Source organism: Ambystoma mexicanum, chromosome 6p, assembly GCF_040938575.1.
Source record: "Ambystoma mexicanum isolate Mex_15411 chromosome 6p, UKY_AmexF1_1, whole genome shotgun sequence".
NCBI classification, from domain to species: Eukaryota; Metazoa; Chordata; class Amphibia; order Caudata; family Ambystomatidae; genus Ambystoma; species Ambystoma mexicanum.
In genome coordinates this window covers 324,559,286-324,572,057 of record NC_090935.1, presented here as the reverse complement: position 1 = coordinate 324,572,057, position 12,772 = coordinate 324,559,286, and positions in this window count along the sequence as shown.

Genomic DNA, 12,772 nt, shown 5'->3' with positions numbered 1-12,772 from the left:
CTGGATGCATGCAAATGTGTTCCAACTGCACAAAAATAAGGCTTGGGTAGTAATGTACCTGGGCAAGACCTGGACACGAATTCTTCAAAGAAATCAGGTTTTCTATTTCGCGGATCATTTGGCTCTGAGTGTCTAGATCTCTGTGCCGCTGGGCTTTCCAGCGGGTGTGTAGGCAAGGACTGGAGCAAGGTACTTTGTAGAAGGTGCTAAGAATTTGTCTTTGTTCTTTAAGGTCATGGCACGCAAACTTCAGTATGTTTGATGCCCAATATTTCTTCACACTCCATTCCCAGGTCTGTGAGTCTCAAATCAGCACTTAATATGCTAAACAGCTTTTTGAGATCTACGTCTGGGGAGAGAGTAGAGAAAGAGAAAGTTGCCAAGAAACAGCCACACTGCAACACAAATACCCTGAACAACTCTGGTATTAGTCACAAACAAGTGGGGCTCCTGACGCCTCCATGGCCTCAACATAATTACAGTGATTCACTTGAGTGGGTGCCTTGGTCTGGCCCATGATGTCAGTGCTCTCCCTTAAGCCCTCAAGCCCATCCGCCCAACAGAGGCTTATTTGGGAGAGCACTGCTTTTCATATCTGATTGGAACCATCATTCTCACCCAGTACAGATAATTGGTGGCACCTGCTTGAAGCCATTTCAGGTAAATGCTAAACATACAATGGACATATGCCGAAAACGCCATGGGTTTTAAGTTTTCCTTTGTGACAAGATAGCTTAAGAATCCCTTACTGATATCCTCCTTTGGTTGTTCAAAGTACATAAGTTGTACACACCAGAAGATAATCGTATTTGCAATGGGGGAGTACTGTGTCCATCTAGTACACGTCAGGAGCAAAGAATCTTGAGTATTGTGTCCATGTTAGGCAAGATTTTATGCAGTACCATGTAGGAGACTGCACCAGCCTTGTCCTCTTGGCAATAGTTAACCCAACCTTTGGTATAAGCATGTAATACACAAGTTGGTAGAGAGGCTGAGCAGCCAGGCTTATCTCAAGAGGGGTCAATATGAGCGGTAGGGTTACCACACAGAGATTCACAGTGGCAAGTATCCAAATAAACATTCACTCTCAAGGTTTCTTGATTAAACAAGTATGTATTCATTTAACAGTCAGTTGAATAAGCCTTCTTTAGAATGGAGCAAATATATGTAACACAAAAATATTCTTCAAAACTACACTCGCTCAGTTTCAATAAATCAGTAGATACCTGCAACATGTTAAGTTTTCCAGCGCCCACTTACCTCAGGGTTAGGTGCAAAATACAGATACTAAACAAATACAAACAAATACACATACCCATTGGGGATGGCACACAGATACTTCCTACACCCTGTAAGAGGATTCAATTCAACACTACAGCTAAGTCAATGCCTAGTCTGGGATACTGAATGGAAACCCTTATTAATATATCTTTATGTCCAGTTCATGAGTTCTGGATGACTACCCCTATATAACACCCCTCTCTTAGAATCACCCTGACCCCACGGAGCCAAGAAGTAGTTCTGTTTTGCAAGTTTAAAAGGTTTATTTGAGAATTTAAACAATATATATATATCACACTTTATAATAAATTAATATCTGATAGTACACTTAGACATATGATGTTGATCAACAATGGGTAATCTGGCACTAGCACACTTCTTTATAATCAATGAGGAGTTAGTATAGGATGGATAAAGTAGCAAAAATACTTTTATGATTTCAAGGGAAAAGCAATGAGGAATAAAATGCAGTACAGAAATACTTGATATGATTTTAGCAAAAGATAAAATAATCACTTTTTCTCTGGCAATTCACCCCCCCTCCCCTATGCAATGTAAGAAATGGAAGGAAATGGAAGTAACACACACAGTTCTTAGGAATGCAATCAAATATAATTCAGTTCACCCCAGCAAGCTTAGACCACAGATAGAAGTTTGAAACACAGGCCCAAAATCCTTTTAAAAGGTGATGGCAATGAAGTGAGAAATATGCTGAAAATTGTTTTAATTCCCTTTACGAGGTTCAGGGGGAGTGGTAGCTACTTGGGATGAGTTCAGGCTCACTTTAGCAATGATTCAGGGATGGTTCTTAAGATGCAAACGAATTTTAGCAGTTCAGGCAAAAGCAGCTATCTTTTTACAAGTAAAGAAATCGGGCCAAATCGCAAATCGCGGCAAAATTCGCGAATGCGTGAATCGTGATTGCGGAGAAAGTATAAGTAGTAGGAAGTCGGTTCTAGGCTTGTTGGAAAGCTAATATACTAAGCTTTCAGAGGAAAGTTAAACCAAGTTCCTAGCCCAAACGGTTCCAGAGATACGGACGATTAAATAAAGGTAGATTTTCGGATTTAAAGTAAACTCAAAATGACAGGTGACAGCTTGCAGCTTCAGAATTGACAAGTGACAGTGGTGCAGCTTTACAAAATGACAAGTGACAACTTCTAGGAGGCAGTTCTGGTTAGATTAAAATAGTTTGGATTAGATTATTTTAACTAAGAGATTGGTTCTGCACAGTTCTGCTAGGTACTAACAATATATTTTTGAAATAGGCCTCGCCACGGATCTGGTCAGGTTTTGGACTGGACTCCGGTTCTGGTCTCGGCACTTCACAGTGATCTGGGTCAGCTCCCTGGTTCTGCTAACAGCGGTCTGGGTCACTCTGGATCTCTGGCCTCTGGTTTTGGATACTGCTCTGCTTTCTCTGGGTACAGCACTGCTTCTGGATCTTTCTGGCGCAGGGTTTCAGGCCAGAATCAACAGCTCAGCCCGGCTGTGAATAGTCTGCAGATGATTGTGGGCCTGCTGACAAATACTTTTGCTTGCAGTGGGCCTTCTTGGTTCAAAGTTCTGTAGTCTCTGTTTAGCTTGGAAGTCTAAGTGTAGGATTTCTGGATGTGAAGTCGTCGGTCAGCATGCTCGGCAGCAAATGGAATCGAATCTCTCTACCTGTCCCAGCAGTCTCTTTTTATTTGTTTTGAAAATGGGTGTGTGCCTGGGCCTAGCTAAGCCTGCCCCTCTCTACTTGTCATTGGCCCAATTCTCCCCTCTCCCATGATTGGGGGAAGGAAATGTGAGTCAGAGTGATGCTGTAGGTTTTATGGGTCAGAGGATCCTCTCCTGGTCAGTTTGCCCACAAATCTATATTTGATTCAAATACATATTGCACAGATACACAGTTGTTTAAAATTACATGCACCCATCACATATCACATGAGGTATACTCTGTTCAAACTCTGCTCTTCCTGGGGGCTTGCATTCAGAAATGGCAACATTTTGCACTTTTTAACTGGTTTTGCAATATCGGACATTTACCCAAATTTACACACATGTGTGAAGGAGTGTGGACATTAATTGATGAAGTGTCAGATTTTTAACATGCAGACATTTAGAGTGAAACCCTATTTTCCGCTAGCAACCCCCCATATCATACCACCAGGTCCTAAAACCTCTTAAAATATGGGCAGAAAAATCACAAGAATTATGGTATCATTTAGATAATTTTGACAATTCCGCACCATGAGTTATACATCTTTCTTAAAATCATATTCTGGCCAACAGGGGTGTGTCTTCCCAGGTCACATGGTGGAGAAACCAGTCTATCCACTTTCTTTAAGCTCAGCCAGTCCTCAGAGGGGGCTGCCCCTCCCCGTTTCTGCCAAGAGGAAGCCACTTTTACGACGCCCCCAATATAACTTCTGCCTGAGTCAAGGAAGGGCTTTGTTCAAAAGGAAGCCATTTACGATCCCCCCAATAAACCATCTGCCTGGGCCCAGGACAGGCCTTTGTTCAACTCCCTGTAGCTGCTCCACCCCTAATCTAATCAGAGAGGTGACAACTCCTTTTGGCAAGGGGAAGAGTGGCTGAGCAGGTTTTAACTCCTGTGGGGGTAGATGTCAGGCAGAATTCAGTTTCATTAAGCCAGGTTTCAGCTAAATGTCAATTTTTGTCCCCCAGTTTAAGTCTATTACGATTTTTACATACACATTAAATAATTACTTCCTTCAAGTCATTTCAGAGTATAGTTTTACATTGTATCCACCTCTTAGCAAGTCTTTCCTTGGTCTGGTTTTGTTTCATTTGTTCCGTTGTACACAAAACTCTGGTGGTTTTAAAACACCGGCTTTCTGATAGTGGTGAGTACTGGTAATGCAACCATTTTTGGGATTTAAGTAAATGAATTCCCCACAGTTCTAGGTTGCTTTTGGCAATCAGCATTGCCATTCCCAATGGTTTCAGGCTACTGGGTGGGTAGCTCAATGGTGGTTTTAGGCAGTGCCCTCCTGTGCTCACAACCTAGGCAAAAATGGGTGGCAGCCTATTCTTCATGCATTTCCCTGTGCATTTTCTGGGAAGTTCTGGCCATCATGATGTTTTCCATGCCAGTACTTCACAGTTTTCCTATTCTGGCGTACATGTGGGCTTCTTGGCCATCTTGGATTTTCTAAGCCCACAGCACCAAATGTTGCAGCATGATAGCTCAAACGTGGGTCAGGACACCCAACAAAGCCCTCCCACGCGACTGCACTTTGAATTTGAGTCGATGGGGAGTCGGGTGCACAGAAGGTGATGACCCACGCATTGGTATGTCTGCATAATCTTCTTCCAATTCTGCAAATGGCACAGTTCAGCATCTTTTCCTCCATCCGGTACTGATCGATCGGTTCTCCTCGCCGGTCCTGATGGGAATATTGGGCGGTACCCCGGGCCCCTTGGGTCTCTGCTCCCAGTCTCCGGATCGTCCTCCCTGGCCAGTCTCCAGGTTTTCTTTCTCCTAGGACGACAAAGGAAAAGCGGCAATACCTATTCATGGACATTTCTCCCCCACCATTGATATAGTGGGGTGGCATATCTATTTTAGAACTCAACAGATATGAACATGCACATTTTTTTAAATTAAGCGACAGGAACACATAATCTTGAGAAACACAGAATTTGATAGGCTATATGTAGGATACTTTAGGGTTGGAATTGAATTACACTGGAGCGGTACCCTCTGGGATTGCAGAGGACTCCTCCAGTTGCTGCAAAGTGTGCCTGGGATGGCAACACTTCAACTGGTTGATGTGGACCCACTTGTCTTCCCCCTCTGCCAAACCGCCTTTGGGGATGCGGATCTTGTAGGCCACAGGGGAGATCTTGTCTATAATCTCAAAGGGTCCCTTCCATGTAGGCAAAAATGTGCGCTGTCTTGCCTGGTTTCTTTGGAAGTTGTATAAATAGACCCGGTCCCCCACCTGATATTCCTTCCTGGAAGTTTTCAGGTCATAGTGGGTCTTCATAGTCTCAGCTGATCTTTCTAGATTCCTCTGAGCATAGGCAAAAGCATGTTGAAGGTGTTTCCTTAAATTCTCCACATACTCATGAGTTGTGGAGGCATTTATCAACGTTTGCTCTTGGGTTCTGTAGAGCAAATGCTGTGGAAGCACCATCTTGCGTCCAGTCATCAACTCAAATGCTGACATTTTGGTTGCAGATGAAGGGGTAGATCTGATGGCCATTAGGACCAGAGGTAATCGGATATACCAACTTGGCCCAGAATCTGCCACAAACTTCTTTAATATGCTCACAATGGTTCGGTTATATCTCTCTACTGCCCCAGAAGAAGCTGGCCGGTAAGCAATATGTAACTTCCTCTTGGCCCCCAGTATCTCCCACATCTTTGTCATTACTTCACTGGTGAAGTGGCTACCCCTGTCTGACTCAATCCTTTGAGGTAGACCAAAACGGGAAAAGATGTGGTTAATCATCAGGGCAGCTGCAGTTTCTGCCGTGCAGTTTGGGGCTGGGAGACATTCCACCCACTTGGTAAACAAGCATGTAACTGTCAACATGTACTTGTTTCCTCTAGACGAGCGAATCACAGGGCCTACAAAGTCGATTTGCAAATCTGACCATGGCAGTGTCATTCCCCTCTTTTGGAGAGGTGCCCGGTGTGTGAGAGATGATGGCTGAAATTGTGCACACACAAGACACCCCTTCAAGTATTGGTCGAGGTCCTGCCCCATGTGTGGCCAGTACGCAACCTCTCTTAAGATTTCCAGTGTTCTGTGAAACCCCCAATGACCGACGGTGGCCACATCATGGGCGTGACTTAACATCAGGCTTCGGAATGAGGTAGGAACCACCCACTGATCGTGGCCAGCTTTGGATTTCCTTAGCAGCAAACCGTCTTGGATTCGGAACATTTTTGGACATTGCATCAACACTCTTAGGTCCTCTTTCCCAATGTAATCGGTATCCGTCAGGGGAAAGTTCTCAGGGTCCTCAAGGTGTTGGTAAAACTTACCAATAATTGGATCCCCCTTCTGAGCTGTAATTAAATCAGCATCAGGGGTCTCCTTACTCCATTGTGCAGTTGAAAGATCATTGTGAGCATTTGTCTGGGACCTAGTGATAGCAGTGACCTGGATTTCCCCCAACAGGGACTCTATTTCGATTAGATCCCCTTGCATGGCCCCGGTTTTGGCCAGCTGATCAGCTAAGTCATTTCCAGTTTTGTCTGGTCCCTCTACTTTGGAATGACCCTTGATATTTTTCCAGTAAATGGTCATCCCATTCGATGTGACCAGATCTTCAATGTTTTGGATTAACTTCCCATGTTTCAAGGGTTTGTTATTAGCACATAACATGCCTCTGGTTTTCCAATTAACCAGGTGCTCCACGAACCCGTTCCGTACATAATCCGAATCTGTGATTATGACCAGTTCATGGAGTTGATGCTGGACAGCAGTGAGGATGACCTGATGCACAGCCATCAATTCTGCCACCTGACTACTTCGGGGACCAATTTTGTATCCAGCGGAGGGTTCTGGAAACTCCTTCACCCATGCATTCCCTACACCAGCCACCAGTTCTTTCTCCCCGTCGTTGTCAACATGGTAAGAGCATCCATCCACATAGACAGTGGGCATTCCCTCACACTTGTCCTCTTCAAAGACTTTGTGTGGGGAATTAAGGTATGCCTCCGTGTTGTCCTTGATTTTTAGACTTTCGTCCTCGAGACAGTTTTCTCTGGCACAATCATGCAAGTCAGCCAGTCCTTGCGCGAGGGGACTCTTCTTGTTTTGGCCATATCTGACCTCCACAGGAAAGCCTTGCATTGACAGAATCCAGGAAGTAATTCGGGAATTACTCACATTTCCGGCCCGGATTCTGTCACTTTGGAGATATTGCAGAGGCTGGTGTGGAGTCTCCACTATGATGTGTTCCCCATGGATAAACGGGCGGTAATTCTTCAATGCCCACACCGTTGCCAGGAGTGCCTTCTCACAATCATTGAATTTTTCCTCCACAGAGGATAAAGTTTTGCTCGCATAGGAGATTACTTTATTGACCTTGTCATGCTTTTGGTATAATACTGCCGTCAAGCACGTATTAGAGAACCCCGTCTACAGGAAGAACTCCTTGTTTCTGACAGGGTAAGCTAGGCAAGGCGCTTGTGAGAGGCTTCTTTTGAGTTGTCTTACCGCCTCGGCTTGTTCTGGACCCCATTCCCACTTGACCCCCCCCTTCAGGAGATGAATCAGGGGTCTGGTGATCTCTGCGTAGCCCTCAATGAACTTTCTGCTGTAATTAGTCAGTCCAAGGAGGCTCCTTAGTTCCAGCGGAGTTGTGGGGTCTTTCAGTTTCTGAAGTGCTTCCACTTTCTTTTCCTGGGGACAGAGACCCTGAGGAGTAATCTCATGCCCCAAGAAATTAACACGGGTTCTACACCACTGTGCTTTCTGAAAGGAAAGTTTTGCTCCGGCGGCCCTCAACTGGGTCAGAACATAACAGATCTCTGCTATGTGTTCCTCCACAGATGAACCTTTGATGAGGACATCATCTACATAAGCCAAGTTACCCCTTGCACCCAGGTCGGGCATGACCTTGTGTAGGAAAATGTTGAATTCATTGCCGGAGTTGAGGTATCCGAAGGGAGTCTGGGTCCATGTGTACTGCTGGCCCCCAGAGGTACAAGCCAGTTTGTATTGGTCCTCCCTACTGACAGGCACGGTCCAGTATCCATTGGTCAGGTCTATTGCTGTGAATACCTGTGACCCCTAAATCTGGGCCAGCCCTTGGTCAATGTAGGGCAGAGGCCATCGGGAAGTATGGACCCGTTTGTTGAGCTCCCTGAGGTCGGCGCAGAGTCTCCACTGGCCGTTTGGCTTCAATATTCCCAGCACCGGGTTATTGAAGGTGCTGTGAACTGGACGGATTATTCCCCGGGACTCCAGGTTCTTAATTATTTCAGTAAGGGACTCCATTGATGCTAGAGGCAAGCGATATTGCTTCACAAACACTCATGCCAGGGTCCGTGGGGATTGTTGTTGTGTGGATGTCGGTGCGGCCACAGTCATATGAGTCTACCGCAAAGAGATCTTGGAAATCCAAAAAAACTTGTTTCAACTTTTGCTTTTGTTCCAGAGTCACACAGGCATCAGCTAGGTTGACACTCTCTTCCACCATCTGTCTGAAGCCTGGAAAGACTTCTGGTTTGGCTATCTCAGCAGCCTCCTCCAGCTGGGTGGAGAAGTCCCTGGTCAGAGTGCTGATTTGGACTGGAGGCTTCAGGTGGGAAAGGCAACCCTCATGGACCTGGACAATCACCTCATCCCTCCTAAAGTCACAAGTCACATCTTCCTTACCATAAGGGCAGGAAGTGTACACCAGGAAGTTCCCCACATGCCGGGTAAAAATCCTGTCTGGTGTTGTATTGTCATCACTGTCACTGTCAAAACAGTCCTTGGGGATTGGTCCTAACAGTTCATTTCCTAAATCAATGGAAAAATGTCAGTCATCAACCGCCATTCCAATAATGGTGCCTGCGGCTAGAGTAATACTCTTTAAGTCACTGTTATCCACCTCTATTGGAATGGTGTCATGTTCTATGTTGACTAATGGTGTTGGGTTTACCCCCAACCCTTGCTGTTGGAGAGAAGCATTTAGATGTATATAAGCATCAGTGTTTTGCAATTTTTGTCCTCTTTTAACTTTCACTTCCAGGGAGAATTGTCGGGTCCTTTCTGGGATGGTGACTTCCTCTTTAATCTGAATTTCAACTGCATAAGGTAGCAATTGAGCTGACCTAAATGCTTTTTCTGGATCATCAAAGCCCATGGGATTATCCGCTAATCGGGACCAAGCTTTGAAGTTTATTAGGTCCAAACTAATGGCAAAGCGATTGAGAATGTCACTGCCTAAGTAAAAGGTGGCAGTGACGTCTCGCACGACCCAACAATTATGGACTATGCTCTTGTTGCCAATGGAGATTTTGAGCATACACCAGCTTGGCAGGAGCTGTTTGGAATTAGGTGCGTCCAGGTCCATTTCCCATTTGTCTATCAGTTTGAATGTGGGAACGGCTGGATCTTTTGGGAGTTGGCGGAACATGGCTTCGCTGATGAAGCTCTTACCATTGTTCACGCACACTTGAGCGAGAACAGAGTCCTTCCCATCATTTAACTGAACAGGGATGAACAACTGCTCTCCAATTTGTTGAATATCAGCCAGGCTCTGAGCTGATTTCACATCTTTCGGGACTATAGGAGTGGGAGTTTCTGATTGTGGATTAGTAAAGAATTTCAGGGTGTTTCCTTCCAGTGTGGAATACCACCTTAAACTGGAAGGAAGGTTGATTTTCAGAAATAGAGAGGACCCCCCATCACCAGTCTGTTGTCCTACTGCTATTACTGTCACGTCTGGAATTTGGTTGTTCTGGAAGTGAAATTCTACTTGTTCAGATTTTTGTTCAACCATGTGGCAGGTGCCGTTTAAACCAACATGGTTGACACTCTGTTTTAATTTTATTGGTCGGCTAGTCTGGGTCCAGAGGACCTTGTTTACACAATCTATTAGGGGTGACAACCTTCTCAGGAGGTCATTCCCTAGTAAACAAGGGGTGCCCTCTGGAGTCACTACTATGACCGGGTGTTTCACCTTGTGTCACCCAATTTTGATGTCCAAATCTGCAGACCCCTCAACAGGAATTGCCTTCCCGTCAAAGTTCTGCAGTTGTCCAGGAAGAGAGGTGAGAGGAATACGGTAATTCTCCCCCCTTCCTGCATTTAGTTCCTCAAAGGCCCTTTTGGACAGAAGGGTGGCTTGGGATCCAGTGTCCACCAGTGCCAAAATTGTACCCTGCCCCTGTACTTGTACTGGGGCATAGTATCTTCCCTCCTCCTCCTCAAGGGGGCACAGATAATGCACATTTTTGGACAACTGGTGGGCTAACTTTCTGGTTTTGGACATTGCTAGCGAAGAGATTTGGGCAGAATTCTGTGGAGAGCCTTGGGAATCTGAAAGAAAAAGTTGGCAACTGGAGATCAGAGCCATTGTGGGTTCCCCTGGTTCCGTTCCGGTTCTGGGCCGCCCCACCCCTTTTTGGAGGCAGTCACCAGGATGGGTTTGAACCAGGGGATTTCAGTATTGTCGGTTCTGGGATGAGATGATGGGCGGTGGTAGCTCAGTCTCCACATCTCCCCAGTCTGAAATGGCATCCCTTGGGACCCATTTTTCCTTGGGAGGAGTTCCCCCATCTCTAAAGGAGAAGATCCTTTCCCCAGGATCCTCTGAGGATCCCTCTCCCACAAATTGGAAGACCTGTACCTCCTCCACAAAGTGGGTTTGTTTGGGTCCTTTGTTTCTCCTACCCCCCCTCTGCTCCTTGGGAGGCAGGCTTTCAGGGGCAGGAGATTTTGTTTCCGGTTCCTGGTTTTCCAGGGGCTGTTTACAAGTTGGGAAGGAAGCTTCCTCCAAGGCTTTACACCCCCCTTCCCCTTGTGCCTCCTCCCTGGGAACCGGTGTGTTATCGGGGTGCTGTCCCCGTCATTGTTCTGGAGCACCAGGTCCAGAGTTTGGGGCATTCTGCGGTGGCATGCTCATCTGAGGGTACTGTTGAGCCCTCAGTATGTGACCCAGCTCCCGTGCCATATTTTGGACCTGGCGCTCTAACTGGGGAAACCCGCTCCGGCTGATACGGGGCTCTATTTTCTCCCCTGGTCTGATCCCGGGAAGGGTAGCTATCCCTTCTCTGGTAGTACCCATGGTTGGGAAGAATTTGGTACCCCTCCACCCTTGAACTCTTCACTGAAACTGCACTTATCCTGCAACTGGACCACTCTAGATGGCCTCGGTCCTTGGCCCAGCCACTCTCCTCTTGCACTGATGCCCTGGAACCCCTTTGCACTGCGGGACTGTCTCTGTATCCCTACAGCCCCCCCCCCTTCCCCAGCACTTGCTCTGCACTTACCTCGCACTTGCCACCAGCTGGCCCTATTTATTTATTTATTTATTACTTTACGCCACTTACCTTGTACTGCACTTCCCCCCCTCCCCTTCCCCTTGCACTTTTCACACTCCACCACCCCTGCACTTGCGCGATCTGAATGACACCTGGCCTAGTAGGATCGTTGTCTGTCTCCCCTTGTCCTTCCCCTCCCTGCCTCGTCGCGCCTTGAAACACCTGTGTATAGGCGCGTTACAAATACCATATCATATCATATCATTGGCCTCCCCTCTCCCGGATTAGGTTGTCTGGGCTCAGGGAATTGGGGAAAGAAGGATGGATGATTTTGGGGGTGGAAATTGGGCGGATACCTGGGGAAAAAGTTCTGCCCAGGATTTGGAGAATTTCTGCCCTCCTGGGGGAAGTTAGGAGGGAAGTTCCCCGGGTCAGGTGCTTGGCTGGATTCCCCCCCCTTGGGCTGGAGGAGTCCACACATAACCCAGGATTGGTCGGTTTCCCTTGTAACGGGGACTTACATAGTCAGGAGAGCGAGGGACCCCATTTGTGGGACTACCTCTTTCACTCCCTGTCTGTGACTGGCCCGAGGACCTTCTGGGCCTAGCATTATTAGGTGCAGGTAGGTTTTTAGGCCCCCCCATCTCCAAATCCAAAACGGGGGTGACCTTTACCTCTGCCACCTTGGCAGCAGCAGGGGTGCTGTTGGTTTTGGGATTTTTCTGGGTATTGCTTTTATTTTCTATGGGCTTCTGCACCTCATAGATCCGGGTAGCCTGTTCAATGACCCAGTCTAAAGATCTTTTCTCATGAAAATCTCTTACGAGCTGGGTCATTATATATTTAGGGAGAGCATGGAAAAATGTATTGACAAACTCTTTGCTGTCTGTGCGCACCCTTCTGGTGGTCTGTGGAAAAGCACGCTTTAATTCTTGCACAAACTCTTGTGGGGTCTGATCCTCCCCACATTGCAAATTTTAGGCTGCCTTGCGAGCCTCTTGAGGATTTCTGTGAACAGAAAAATGTTTCAAGATGGCCGCCTTATAGGTGGACCATCTTAAATGATTTTGGTCCTCCAGCCCCGCAAAGAAACTGGAGTATTCTGGGGAGAATGTCCATTTGACGTACTGGATGCAGCTACTGCTGTCCTTCAAATGGAAAGTCTCCATCATTTGCTCATAGAGCTCCAAGTGTTCCCAAACGGCATACTTGGCATTCTTATGATAAGGCGTGATGACACTCCTTATTGCCTTTATTTGCTTCAATGGGTCCTTAAGCAAGGCCCTTTTCTGCCTTATTGGCCTTTTTGGTTCGGGTAACCCTGGTCCATTCATCCTCTGACCTGGTCTCCTGTGTCCTGCGCCGTTCAGAGGAGTCTTCAGATTCCTCCTTGCTGCCAGGATTTGATGGGTACCCCCCCCCCACTGACCTAACTGGGCAGAAGTTTTCAGGATGCCCTTAATGGGCCTACTCTCCTGGGATTCCCCACTAAATTGCACCGTGCTTGGGTGCCCATACCCGGATGCCCGCCCCTCCGTTCCTGGGAGG